Here is a 14,504-nt window from a genome sequence, read left to right as displayed (position 1 = left end):
TCTTTACTTTTACCTATTACAAATTTTTACATCACTATGATAAGTTCAGTACAAAAAGTGATAGTAACGTCACCCATATTATGGCAAAACACAATCTTTTTTTGCTGTGCATTCATCATGTATATGACTCATCTCCTAATCAGATCCTAAAACATTTGACCAACTAAAAATATCTACGTGTCATCCTTGCAGTTCAGCATTAAAACAATAAAAAAGAACAACTTATCACAAATTTGACAACCCAAACTACTGACCTAAAACCTTAAAACACACATGTAACATACAAAACATACAATGGCCCAAGAGTCACTTAAACAAACCGGCAATTAAGTTATCTTTAAAAGTTAAAACCTGCAATCATATACACGATACTACTAACACCATCTTGGTACCATAGGCGCGGCTTTATGCAATAGTAACTAAATTAACATTACTAACGCTAATCATTAGCCATAACTCTTATTTTGTAACGCTTACGGTACAATATCACCTTTGAAACGTTAATGCGAATCTTGTGATGTACATACATATAGTTTAACGATCAATGCGAATGGAACTTTAAAACTGATGTGACAAGACATGTATTCGTTGTTAATTAGCATGTAAGGGCATATGACATAGTTCTTTTAAAAAGGAAAAGTATTGATAAGTGTTAAGGCGGGGTTGGGTTAGGTGATTTGGCGGTGTTTGAGGACACTGCCCAAGTAAACAATGATACCAGCAATGGTGTTGCAATAGATAAATCCACGCCTTAAGAGTATAGGCAATTTGTATCGTCCTTTGGTATTTTCTTAAGGGTCAAACAATAAAGGCGTGTTATTAACACATAGATTTAGGAGCCTGACTTAAAAAACGGGAATCGAAGGTTCATATCTTACGGGCCATCTACTAATTACTCTTTTCTGAGCTTATAAGTGTTAACCTATTCATTTATTTATTTACTTAGTAATTTATGTACACAGAAAACATCGAGACTGATAAACACAAGAACCAAAATTACAAAGGTTCTGCTTATTTCAAAAGAAATCTCTTCCAGCAGACCCGAGGTAGGAGACATGATGGAAAGGGTGACAGGCGTGTACTCCACTCACACAACTAATTATATACATACATAAACAAATACACAATTAAAATATAATAAAATACATATGTAAATACCAAATAATAAACTTATATACAATATATACCAAACTAGCTGTGCCCGCGACTTCGTCCGCGTGGAATAGTTATTTTGGGCTATATCATTGAAGCCCTCAAGGATGAACAATTTTCAACGTTTTTTTCACATATTCCATTATTTCTTTGCTCCTTTTAGTTGCAGCGTGATGTTATCTCGTATAGCCTTAAGCCTTCTTCGATAAATGGTCTATTCAACGCAAAAATATTTTTTCAATTCGAGCCAGTAGTTCCTGAGATTAGCGCGTTCAAACAAACAAACTCTTCAGCTTTATAATATAAGTATAGATTAGCAAGGCTTGGAGAGGTAATAATTTTTAATTAATTTTTAAATTGGGTCTGATGCTTTATCTGTGAGGGTAACATCGTGAGGAAACCTGCTCATTCCGGCAACTTATTTAATAATTATCCAATATGGAAATATATGTTTAAGTACAAATATTGTGTTGTTAACACAATATTTGTACTTAAACATATATAATTGCATTTTACATAATTTACACGAACTTATTCAAGTTTTTGCAAGCACTATTTATTTAATATATTCAGCGAGGCTGTTAGGGCGAGTCCTGCTCAACTTGTTTTACGTACAGACACACAGACAAACAGAAAGGTCCTTGTGGTACTTGTATTTACAAAGATTTGTCAACATTATCTTCTCTGATTGTTCTAGGTCTTGGATTTTTATCTATATAAGTATTTATAATAAAATAAAGTATCGTTGGATTAGTATTTCTTGTAAAATCAGTTCATTGGTTTTGACGTGAATTACAACAGACAAACAAATACATACACTTTCACAATTACAATATGAGCAAATTATTTATGAGTTTCCTCCATCTTATCCACATAACATTTTTGTACACGACGATACTAAAAATGAATAACGTCGCTCAGCTAGAAAGTGGTTCCGTCAGTCATTATAGGAGCAACGCAGGGTTATTAAACTAGCATTATTTTATTTCACAGCTCGGTATTATCAATATGTATTAATATAATAAAGAGGTACATAAGAGTTTGTGAGTTTGTTTGTTCAAATGACGATGCAGAATTGAACAATATATTGTAGAATGTGTCCTGTTATCTCGCTCATAATAGCGCAATAGCGGATAGTTCAGTTCGCGGGTTCAAATGGCGCGCTCTGATTGGCTCAACTGCTTAAATATTTACGCTCCATACGAAAATTTGACTCCGGCGCAGGCACATCGGTGTATCTTATAAAAGGCTTAATACCTTCTGTATGTATGTAGGCAACCTTCGTGTACGCCATAGGCACGGTTGCCATGGTATTGTTTGTTAGGTAAAAAATTTCAAAAGATATAATTTTTATTGTCAAATATTTTTATATTATTTAGAATAAAATATGTAGTAATTTTAAACTGATTATTTCTCTCTTCTTTTCTCCTTCTATCTTCTGTAGGAATAACTAACTTTGTGACTATAAGTACTTCCTACACGTAAGTACGTAACAGATTATATTCGTAAATTGCAAGGTGCTTCCCCTCGTGAGATCCTTATCATAATGGTGATGAACGTTGGGTAATCACCGTTTTTCGTTTTTGCAAAACATGATCACAGATGACTTCGAAAAAACACAGTGAGTCGGCCATTAATGCGCGCGTAGTGTAAATTTTTCTCAGAGGCTCCCAAAGTGTTTTTTTTCCGTAAACCTAATCGGTCTTGGATAAATATCCATATATATATATATAAACACATACATGCATTAACTCACGCCTCTTTCCCAGAGAGTTAAGCAAAGACTACATCATTCCACTTGCCACGATCCTTCCATACTTCTTTCGCTTCATCCACATACCTACATAAGTCTCTTCGTGCAAGCTCATTCTGACCCGACTTTTTGGCAGAACGTCCCCGACTTGATTGCTATATAGTTACATATATTTATTAAAAAATAAAGTCGTCCACATTCATCACTCTTTTCGTGCGAGTTCGTCATTTTAGGATACTCCTGACCTAATCTTTCGCCAAGTCATTCCGATTTGATCAAGGTAAGATGGTCCTTGCCCTATGGCTTCCTTTCCCACGTTTAAAATTACACTCTCCTTGTGTATTTGTAAGATCAAACTTCTTTCATCCATCTTCTACGAGACAAAACCTATTTTCTTCTGCCAGTGTATCTTCTTTCACTTCACAGCATTCTCTAATCGCGCTGTTCCTCATTCTAACTCAAATTTTTACACCTATTTTACTAACGTGATCAAATTGATCATAAGGAAATCACCTGAATTTGCATTATCCGATGAATATTACCAAGCTTGCGCGTGCGCACAAAAACAGCTCCGACTTGATGTAATTACTTTTTTACGCATACGTTGTTGTTATAATGTCAAAGACCTTATACTGATATACTAGAGTACGCCCGCAGCTTCGCTTACGTAAAATCAAAATTACTTAATTTCCGTTTCTGTCAAAATATCAAGTAATGGCTTAATATGGGTCCCCTGCAAATGTGCGCAGGTCAGACGGAAGTAGGTTAAAAACCTGACTTACCCAGTCCAGAATCGTGGTTACAGGCGGAACCTGGGCTCCTCTCCAAAATGGTAAGGAACTAGGTGCAATAAGAACTAGCGCCAAGAGGATGATTAACAAAAGAGTTATCAATCGCGGTAAGATGTGAACCTGTGTAACTCACTTTTATATTCGGGCACCTTAACCGTCCAACCATCGCCGCACTGAGTCATCTAAACTGTGGAACCTTACAAGGGTCAACCGCATGATTATTCGCTAAAGCAGGACAAACGTATATTTTGACCAGATTAAAAGAGAGAAACGGACAATATTCTGAAGGTAGCATAGTCACATAGAATGAATATAAAATAATTTTTCTGATAAAGAGCGTGTCAGGTTGCCTACAGACACATATAAAGGGTGACTTAATTCAACTGCATAAATTTAACGTGTGATGACGTTTAATTTAAATAGAAATAGGCTCAAACGGCTCAGAAGCATGGGTATAGTCTATGTTTAAAAGGATGCAGTTGTTTTAAATGTCACCCTGTATAGATGTATTTAAAAAACATTCCTGACTCCTCAGGGCCAAAGTGTTCATGTTCAAATTCGAATGACGGAGGGGTAGGCAGTGACTACATCTTTCCACTTGCCACGATCCCTGCATACTTCTTTCATTTCATCCACATTCATAACTTTATTCATGCATTCATCTGTTTCGGGCACTCTTGACCTGACCATGACGTTAGCCGTAAGCTAGCTAAGACTGCAATAAATCCGTACGAATCTTTGTTTTATACGTATTGAAGTTGTAAACTCGTATCGTGTTCCTCTTTGTCATTTAACTACTACACGTCTTTTGTTATAAAAATAAATGCCGCTTTGACTAATCTCACATACTCATGCTTTTAACACTCAAGTCACGTTCTTAATATAGTTATGTACATAAACTGAACTAGACCTCAACAACAAGTTCGCCACAACGTATAATCTACGCGCGTTAAAACTTGTTTTGTACACATAATAATTCAAATTTTCAAAATCACAATCATAATTATCACAACTTCTTGTTTCAAAACATTGGTTTACGTAAGATAAACAAATTGAAGCTAAGTAAACGATTAGTACCGCTTCTTAAGCATTATTCCCTCAGAAACGTTAACAAACTTCACTGCAGCATTTTCTATCAACAACGTCAACTTTTTCCTCATACGTCATACGCGCTCTATGTATTATTGTTACTCTAATGGCTGCTAGTGGACGCCCCTGACCAACAGCATTTCATTAGATCAATAGCGAATTTATTTACTAGCTCCTGACCCTGGTTTTGCCTGCAAATAGAGGCTAGGTTGATTTCGCTAGGATGATTTGCAAGCCAACTGTTTGAAAATAACACAAAAACAGATCATGTCGTTAACGAACAAAACATAGTGAGGGCCGACTGTTTCCCCTCTCGCACAGATTATAAATGTCAATCCAGAGAAAGGTTTATAAATTTGGGTGATGGGGTAGCAAGTGCCTCTATCTGAATTCTGAATCTCAATTTCATCATCATGAAATCCAACTGAATTATTCAACACTGCTTTGTCTACCCCTTATTCCCTATAGAAAAATATAAAAATATCTATATCATGCCTTTTGACGGCCTCTGTGGCGCAGCGGTAATAGGTACGCTTATTTATGAAAGCGGAGGTCCGGATTCGAATCCCGGCCAGGGCATGATGAGAAACTCTCTGATTGGCCTGGGTCTTGGATATTTATCTATATAAGTATTTATTATAAAATATAGTATCGTTGATTAAGTATCTCGTAACACAAGTTTCGAACTTACTTTGAGGCTAACTCAATCTGTGTAATTTGTCCAGTATATATTTATTATTATTTATTTATTTAGGAACTTAATATTATATATATATATTCCAAGTGGGGAGGTCGATATCTTGGGTTATCAAAGTGGAATAAAGTAGTAAAGGTAAAATAAGAATAGTATACTTAAATTAAAATGTATGACCTGTATTCCATTAATGGGACCAACGAAATAAATTTAATGTATAAACCCGTGAACACTATATAACACGTAACACTAGCGAAAAAGCGCAACTTATAATTTTTCTATAAAATGTACCGCAAAAATGTAGTGGCAGTGGGATAATTTAAATGAACAATTATCAGGTTTCGTATAATGCAATCAAAATAGTCTAGTTCGAATTCGAAATGTTGCCTCTTATACGTCATTCATAATTATTAGTTTATAATATGGCAACATTTTATTTTACGTCAGAAAGAAAGGTGCGACGTGCGAGCGAAATGACGAAACAACGTGGTAGTAGTTTTTACGCACGGACGGTGTTATTCAAGAGAGAGCGTCGGTGTTCGAACGGTAAAGGTGGCCGACTTAAAATGCGTATTGCACAGATTCAATTTCCATAGCGGCCATGTACTAGACTATAATGACAGTTTTCAGGGTTATCCACATTGGTTTTATTGTCAAACGATGCTCTACGGTACGTTACATTAGTTTGCATTCTAACCGATGTTCTTACGGTAATGGAAATCGTGCGAAAACCTGCACATGCAGACAACTGGATATGTAATCCGGGTCAGGTTCCCCTGCAAAGGTTGCGGAGGTTAGACGAGAGTCACTGTACGCATACCCCGGGCTCCTCTCCAGAGTGGTGAAAATGCAACCGGGACTGAAGCCAAGAGGAGGAAGCTCTACGGCACGAAAAAAAAAACGTCGAGACTCAACCTACACATACGAGCTGGATGGATATACATCACTACATAGTATAAAACAAAGTCGCTTCTCGCGCCTACATAAATTTTCAAGTCTGCGTCCGTTTAAATACAAATAATACCAAAACAATATACTTACTAAATTTATGTGTTAATTGCTGATAGATTACAGCACACAAAATATCTACTCCATGGCGTTGCGCGCGCGCTACCTACATCAATTTCCGGGCGCCTGCTCCAGATTCGTATAAGTATAAACCCAATAATCGTCTAGGTACGACGTTTTGTTAATTTAATTTTCTATTGATATTAGCTTTAAATTGTATTTTGTAGTCGGTTAATTTTTAATTAACTCTTATAATTTTAAGGGTAGATAATTAGAAATACAAACTTTGATATGTAAAATCACGCCTTTTTCCTTAGGGAGTCGGCAGATACTACATCTTTCCACTTGCCACGAACCCTATATAAGAATAAAACTTATTTTAGCATTAAATACATTACATAATGTACATCCGTAGTAATCATCACGTTCTACCGTTTTGTAATTATTCTGTTTTTATCAGTCACGCTTGATAGTTGGTATTTTATTAATTGATCTTCACTATACATTATAACAAAGAGGTGAAAACAAAAGAATTAATTATGTATCGTCTTTGTTTACGTCTTTGTCGCTTACTTAAATTTTACTAAAACCGGTCTAGCAGAAAATATCGTCCATGCCCGGTTTATAGATATTTATTGACTCATAAAGAATACAATAATTCACTTATAATGAGTCTAAAACTAATTTATAAATAATTCGTAAAAATATTGACGCAAATAAACAGTGTAGTTTTCGAAAAAGTTAAGTAATTTACAAAATTTTGGTGTAGATATAATTTTTAAGTCTTCCTTTAAACAAAGTCAAAGATTTTATGTTTTTTAAGTCCTTAGGTAAGTCATTAAACATTTTCGCTCCTTCATATAATATATCACTCTTTCCATATTAGTTCTAGGTGTGGGTAATTTTATTTTATTTGTATTTCTTAAATGGTGTTTATATTTATTTATCGCAAAAGTTATTTTTGTTTGAATTTTCTTTTCAAGAATTTTTTTTACAAGAATGCACATTTTATATTTATATAGTTGATTTAAATTGAAAATTTTGTTTTTTTTATAAAGCCAGCTGCCAGCTGCGATTATGAAAACATATTTGTTAGTTATGAATGAAACCAAAAACTACTGGACCTTTTTGATAAAGGGACATACAAAACCTTCCGAAGGAACGTAGACAGGCCTTTTATGTGAAAATTATAAAATTATAACGGGAGGGATGATTTTTCTCTTTATTTATTCTTACTTTGTTTGTTGTTGTTAGTTATTTATATATAGGACGATTAGGGAAAGCCTGTGCTTCTACGTAGATGGCAACTTATTAAAATTTCCAATCGAAGTAAACAATAATGCAATCATTTAGAAAGTGAGACAAAGAAACAAAAGTTAACACGCTGCCAACATTTTTCTTGATTACTTATTCATACACGTCAAAAATTAACCTCCGCTATTCATCCGACTGAAAAGAGACGAATTTATATTTAGCTATTAGACAGCCTTAAAATAGAACAACTCCTTAAAATATGAAATAATTAGCATCTGCGCGGAGGCCAACTTTCTTGGGAATTATCGAGAATAAGTTTATTTTACTCTTAAAGGTTTCATTTTTCTCTGTGCTAAAGATCATAAAAAATAAATAAAAATATAATCTTCATAACATAATATGCATTAATATAACTTTTAAAACCATTTAAACAAGGTTGAATATTTGACCTAACCGCTTGGATCTGAGACGTTATACATACATCACAATGTGACAGGTGCTGCTGCTCAAACACAGCTGATTAATATTTAAATAGTTTTAGTTATTATGGATGAGATAAGAAATTAGCAAGACAATGCTTTTACTGAGTCATCATCATTCATATCATTGATATCGAAATAAGGTAGACAGAGGGCGGTTACTTCTTGACTTCTCGCAAAGGGTCATGTATTATTCACTGTTATTGTACTAATATACAAAATCTGGTGCCGTGTGGTTCCTGGCACTAATAAAAAAAAGAAAAGGACCACTCCATCTCGTACCTATTGATGTCATAAAAGGCGACTAAGGCTTATAAAGTTGGGATTCTTCTTTTAGGCGATGGGACTAGCAACCTTTCACTATTTGAATCTCAATTCTATCATTAAGATAAACAGCTGAACGTGGCCTATCAGTCTATTCAAAATTGTTAGCTCTGTCTACCCCGCAAGGGATATAGACGTGATTATATGTATGTATGTATGTATTGTATACAAAATCTGAAATAAGTTCAAACTAAAGAGATAGATTGTGCAGTCACTCCAATTACCGACTTCTAAGCGAAACTACTGAGTCATACAAAATAATACACAAAGAGTGAAGATTACGTCGGCATCCTCTTAGTTAAGATTTTTTCAAATTCCAACCATGCACCGACCGATAGCTACACATTTAGATATTTTTTTTCAAATGTTTTGAACAATAAAATAATAACATAAAACAAAAACTAGTATGGACAATAAAAATATATCGTACACAGTTGGCAACAGTTAATGACTAATTAAAAGTTGACTTAGACGATGAACCCACCTTAAAATTGTCATAGCCAAGACTATTCGCGGAAACATTTATCATTAATGGAAAAGCTGTCAGCGAAAAGTTAATTACTACAACAAAGCGTAAACTGTTCATTATTTCATTCACATTCACCCGTATTAGATATATACATATAATCACGTCTTTATCCCTAATGTAGACAGAGCCGTGTGGTTCCCAGCGTTAATACAAAAAAGAATAGGACCACTGCAAATATTTCCCATGGATGTCGTAAAAGGCGACTAAGGAATGGGCTTGTAAATTTGAGATGCTTCTTTTAGGCGATGGGCTAGCAACCTGTAACTTTCAATCTCAATTCTATTCAAGTTAAAAAAGTCTTTCACCTAATCTTGTTTATTCCGCAAACGCTTACGACTTGTGCCAAGCAAAAAACATCAAAGTGCGCCGCTGCAAAATACAAGTATTTCATTATCTATGTAGTTTTGTAGAAATTTGTGTAAGTCATATCGCGTTAACTATTACTGTCATAGTCATGATATTTCCTGGCTAGTTTCAATTTCGCAATATAAATGGAAAAATTGGGCGGTAATAGAATTATGATTGAATCAGATTTCAGAGAATAATTGAATCGACAGGATCTATGATTAAACTGAGGACTAGTTAGAGGTGATGATATGTAGTTTCTTTCGCAGGAAACAAAATGCCCATGATCTTTCCCTTTATATGAATTTTTTGCATGAAATAATATAGAATAGAATATTATCATTGAAATAAATTTTATATATTACAAATTTTCCACAAATAAAATTATAAAACATTATTATGTCAAGGAAAATAAAAATGTATTAATTATTTTATAGTGTTTTATTTATATATTTAAAACTTTATTGAACCTTAAAAGTACAATAAGTGAACTTAATGCTAAATGCAATATCTACCAGTCAATCTTTCGAAAACCAGTTTTACATTAAGAAAAGTATCAAGTTTCTACTAAGTACTTAATGTAAATCGCCATTCAGATGGAGTTCATGACCTAACTATGAAAGTGCTTTTATATTTTTTAATTCCTTACAATAATCAATATAAACATAGGAAATAATATTTAATACATAGTGACAGGTCGCTAGCCCATCGCCAAAAAGAGAATCTTATGTTTATAAGCCTATCCCTTAATAGTCTTTTACGACATCCATAGGAAAGGCATGGATTGGTTTTATTCTTTTTTCTATTTGTCCGCGAACCACATGGCACGGAATCAATCATATTGATTTAATAATTATTTTGTACAATCTAGTAAGTAGTATACATTCGAGGCCCTTAAGTATGCTATTTCTTTGTGGTCACAATTGTGGTTTACTACAATAATAAATTTATAATATAATTTTTAAAGTTGAAAAAACTTAGTAACAATGGTTTACATACAAAAATAAAGGCCAGAACCATTAAAAAGGGATAAATTAAATCTTTAAAACATGACTATTACAAAACAAATTCCAAGAACAAAAACGACTATCAAATATCAACATATCCGGTGTTTTAACACAGGTTTTGACTAAGCGAAATAAAAAGTAATCAGATAACAAAAATGGAGCGGAAAGTATGTATTTTGAAGAATTCGCTCTTCTCGCATACCACCGTCCGGTCATTGAAGTATTTTCATAGACACCTGCGCGCGCAAACACCAGTTTAATTTTCGAACGCGGCGAGCACGCGCGTCAATTCAAATTAAGAATTCGTTTTCTTATTTTTTCGTCGTGTTGAATTATAGTTTTTTGTGACCAGCAATTGTCAAGTGTTTGTGATTAAGTGTTTTTTTTTTTGTGTCAAAGATAATATAAAAGTAAGTTTATTTTTCGGTAAAATATTTTTGTCGGATTACGAATTTGTGATGTTTGTTGTTTACGTACCTATAGGATGCAATCCGCTTATTAACACATGCCGGTGACATTAAATAAGATAAACAAACATATTCCGCAAAGAATTCATATCCTCTTCAACAAAAATAGTATCAAAAACTCGTTTTGCTTCTGATACGACTATTTTTAGTTTATTTTTTCTTTTGAATCACTAATCCAAACCTAAAAATAAAGAATTGTGTTTTTGTGAGATCCCAAATTTGAGTGTAAATATGAGCCAAATATTATTTCGTCGCGTAAGCGCATAATACCTACCATATCAGAAATAAAATAAAAATACATATAATGAAAAACTTCCGTAACAATTTGTTTCTGATACATAAACTGATGTTAAAGCAGAAATTGATGAAAGATGAAATAAATATATTTGAATAAAAAAAATTCGAAAGTAGTAACAAAAAGCAAGTGTAAGAAGAAGAAAAAAACAGGAATCCGCTCTTTTCATTATAACAACACATTTGCATTAAATTCAGCGCCAATGTAAATTGAATACTTTAAATATTAAATCACCAATTAATACAATCATAGACAATCTATATATATAAAACTCTTCCGTTACTGAGTGACTGACTGACAGACAACGCACAGTCGAAACTACTGGTCGTAGACAGCTGAAATTTGGAATGTAGGTTCCTTGGGATATGTAGGGGAGCACTAAGAAAGGATTTTTGGAAATTCAACCCCCAAGGGGGGGAAAAGGGGTAAAAACGTTTCTATGAAAAATCTTATTCCTTGGGTTTATAAACTTGAAACTTGGCATAAACACGTACATAGGCAAGTAAATATGTTTGACATTATAAGTTTTTTAAAACTACCCTCCAATCGTGATTTAGGGGGTGCGATTGGGTGACTGATTTATTAACGCACAGCCGAAACCGCTCGGTATAGGAGTCTGAGATTTTGAACAGAGGTTCCTTTAGTAACATAAGTGAGCACTAAGAAGGGATTTTTGAAATGTCAACCCCCAAGGGGGGGAAACGGGATAAACTGAGCCGGGGCTGCGGGAAAGTTCTAACGAGATACCGTGGCCCCGGAACGCAAAGGGCAACTGAAGGAACGAGGTGGGTTTTAGTCAGTAAAAGTCTGACACTCCCTTCCGTTCCACCCAGAGCGGGAAAGGTCATTTGATGATTTCCCATCCTTAAAAAAAAAGACTTTGTATGACAACTTTCAGTCGTCTCTTTAACATACATAATAACATACATAATTATGTACATACATGCATAACATTAATAACATCACGCCTTTAAATCCCTATTTTGTGTTAACACTACCCATACAAACAGCTACGAAATTTGTCCGCATCCATTTTCACCTAAATTCTTAACGTTAATGAGATTTACTTTTTATTATCAGGTCAACCTAATAGCCTCACATGTACGTATAACTTCGTAAGAATTTTCTTTCAACTCCTAACCGTTGAGGAGTTGTACCTTCCATCATCAGCTCATTCACATGGGATGATGACTATCAGACGCAAATACTTAAACAGATCTATGAAATTGTCAAAAACGTAATTGCCTGTAAATTTGAGGTTTGCCCTTGATTTCCCTGGAATACCATCATCAGATCCTGACTAGGTAACAACGGGACCAACTTGAAAGTATACTCTACCGAACAAAAAAAGAATCACGTAAATCGGTCCATAAATCTCGGCGTAATCGGTATGCATAAATAAAACACCCGAATTTTATATATAAAAGCGAAAAACACTCACTTAGGAATCACGAAATCTCAAAATCTACTGAGCCAATAAAGATGAAATTTGACAGGAACGTAGATTTTAATTAGGAGGGATACACTAAGAAAGAATTTTTTGGAAATTAAATTTCTAAGGGGGTAAAATGGGAGAAATTTTATGGCGTATCCTTATAATCTAAAATAAATTTGCGCGGGCGAAGCCGCGGGCAAAAGCTAGTGAGTAAATAAAATTCCACCGCTCTTTTGGCGCCAAGCAGTCTGCGTTTTATTATTGGCGGGATTTTTGCATGCATATAGGAAACATTCTGATGCCCTCAAAATGAAGAAGGCCGTTTCTTATATAATATGACCAGTGAGAATTCAATTCAATTAATATTTATTCCATATATAACAATAATAAACATTATGTCCGAAATTACGATACATAAAAATTTTAATAATAAAAATTACATCTTTATCCTTTCATAAATTGAAGTCACTAAATATATTACATTTCATTTTATTTGTGATTCCCGGCACCAAAATAAATAAGAATAAGACCGCTCCATCTCTTTCCCGTGGATGTCGTTAAAGGCGTCTAAGAGATAGGCTTGGGATTTTTTTTAAGTGATGAGCTAACAACCTGTCACTATTTGAATCTTATTTCTATCATTAAGCCAAACAGCTGAACGTGGCCTATCTACCCCGCAACCGCAAGGGATATAGACGTGATTATATGTATACTATGTTAATTTTAAAACATTTATCATTATTATTTAAGCCTCATCATTATTTCATTCCTTTTCCATTAAAATCATTATATCAATTAATCTATAGCATAAGAATAATTTAATAAGCTCTTAATCGCCTTTTACAGTTATTGAGAACTTTAAAAAAGCGATATAGATCCCGCAAAACTAAAATTTATGCAATATTTTTTTAAGCACAGTACCATAGGTCAGAGACAATTTAATTAAAAATGTATATGTATGGATGGTTACCATTTCTTGATTAATAAATATCTATGGTTTTGTCTGTGGATTGGTCTCCCGTCACGCCTAAACAATACAGTTAATTAAAACGACTACAGTGTTTTATTGTCACGAATATAAAACTATTATATATTTTAAAACACGACTAAAAAAAAACATGGAAGTAACTTTAAAAGGTTATAAGGTCACTTCCTCATAATCCTAACTAATGAATGCCTTTACAATGTTTTATCCTTCCATGTTACATACAAACATACATACCTACATACAATTATATCCTTTTACGTTACGGGGTACACAGTGTCAGCAGTCTTGAAAAAACTGAAGATCAACAATGAATATTTAATTTCAAGGTCATGTAATTGAGATGCAACAGTGACAGGTTACTACCCCCATCACCTATAAAAAAGAATACCAAACCAAGCTTATTTAGCGCCCCCCTTAGTCACCATTTACGATATCCATGGAAAAGAAACAGAGTGGTCCTATTCTATAATACCAACCGCACGACCTTTTTCTTTAAGAAAAAATAATTGTTAGGCATAACTTAATCAATTTAGCGAAATATCTAGAAAATATTAGCACAACTAGTTCTTTAGAGTATATTGTCACCAATCACAGGTATTTGCAATACGCGTGCGTGACCAGTTTCCGATACTAAGATACAATAATAAGTACGTACCAGGTATACAATAAGATATAAGACTTTATATATGTATATGGGCCTTGGCCGGCCCGGTTCGGACATGAATTTATGTAAGCAAAGGTAATGAAACTCTTTATAAAGTAAATCAACCAAATTATAAATACATACTTAATTGTAGTACTAGCTGTCCCGGCAAACGTTGTTTTGCATTTTGTGGCTATGAAAAATAGATGTCGGTCGATTGTCAGACCTACTCAATATGCTCAGAAAATTTC

At 34.0% G+C, this 14,504-nt stretch overlaps 2 protein-coding genes across 3 annotated transcripts in view; one reads left to right on the top strand and one right to left on the bottom strand.

The window, feature by feature from the left end:
• The window catches only part of LOC106134385 (uncharacterized), a 72,863-nt gene that overhangs the window by 27,065 nt on the left and 31,294 nt on the right, over positions 1-14,504 (bottom strand). The window lies entirely within an intron of this gene.
• LOC106134386 (uncharacterized) overlaps positions 10,659-14,504 on the top strand; it is a 33,145-nt gene continuing 29,299 nt past the window's right edge. Inside the window, exon 1 of one of the 2 annotated variants that reach the window (XM_060952489.1) lies at positions 10,659-10,835. The gene's annotated coding sequence lies outside the window, so the exon portion shown is untranslated. The remainder of the gene's footprint in view (positions 10,836-14,504) is intronic. The other variant, XM_060952488.1, reaches the window with a different exon arrangement.

This window comes from Amyelois transitella, chromosome 28 (assembly GCF_032362555.1).
Source record: "Amyelois transitella isolate CPQ chromosome 28, ilAmyTran1.1, whole genome shotgun sequence".
NCBI classification, from domain to species: domain Eukaryota; kingdom Metazoa; phylum Arthropoda; class Insecta; order Lepidoptera; family Pyralidae; genus Amyelois; species Amyelois transitella.
The sequence above is the reverse complement of the archived record's forward strand: the minus strand, read 5'-3'. Positions and strand labels throughout refer to the sequence as shown.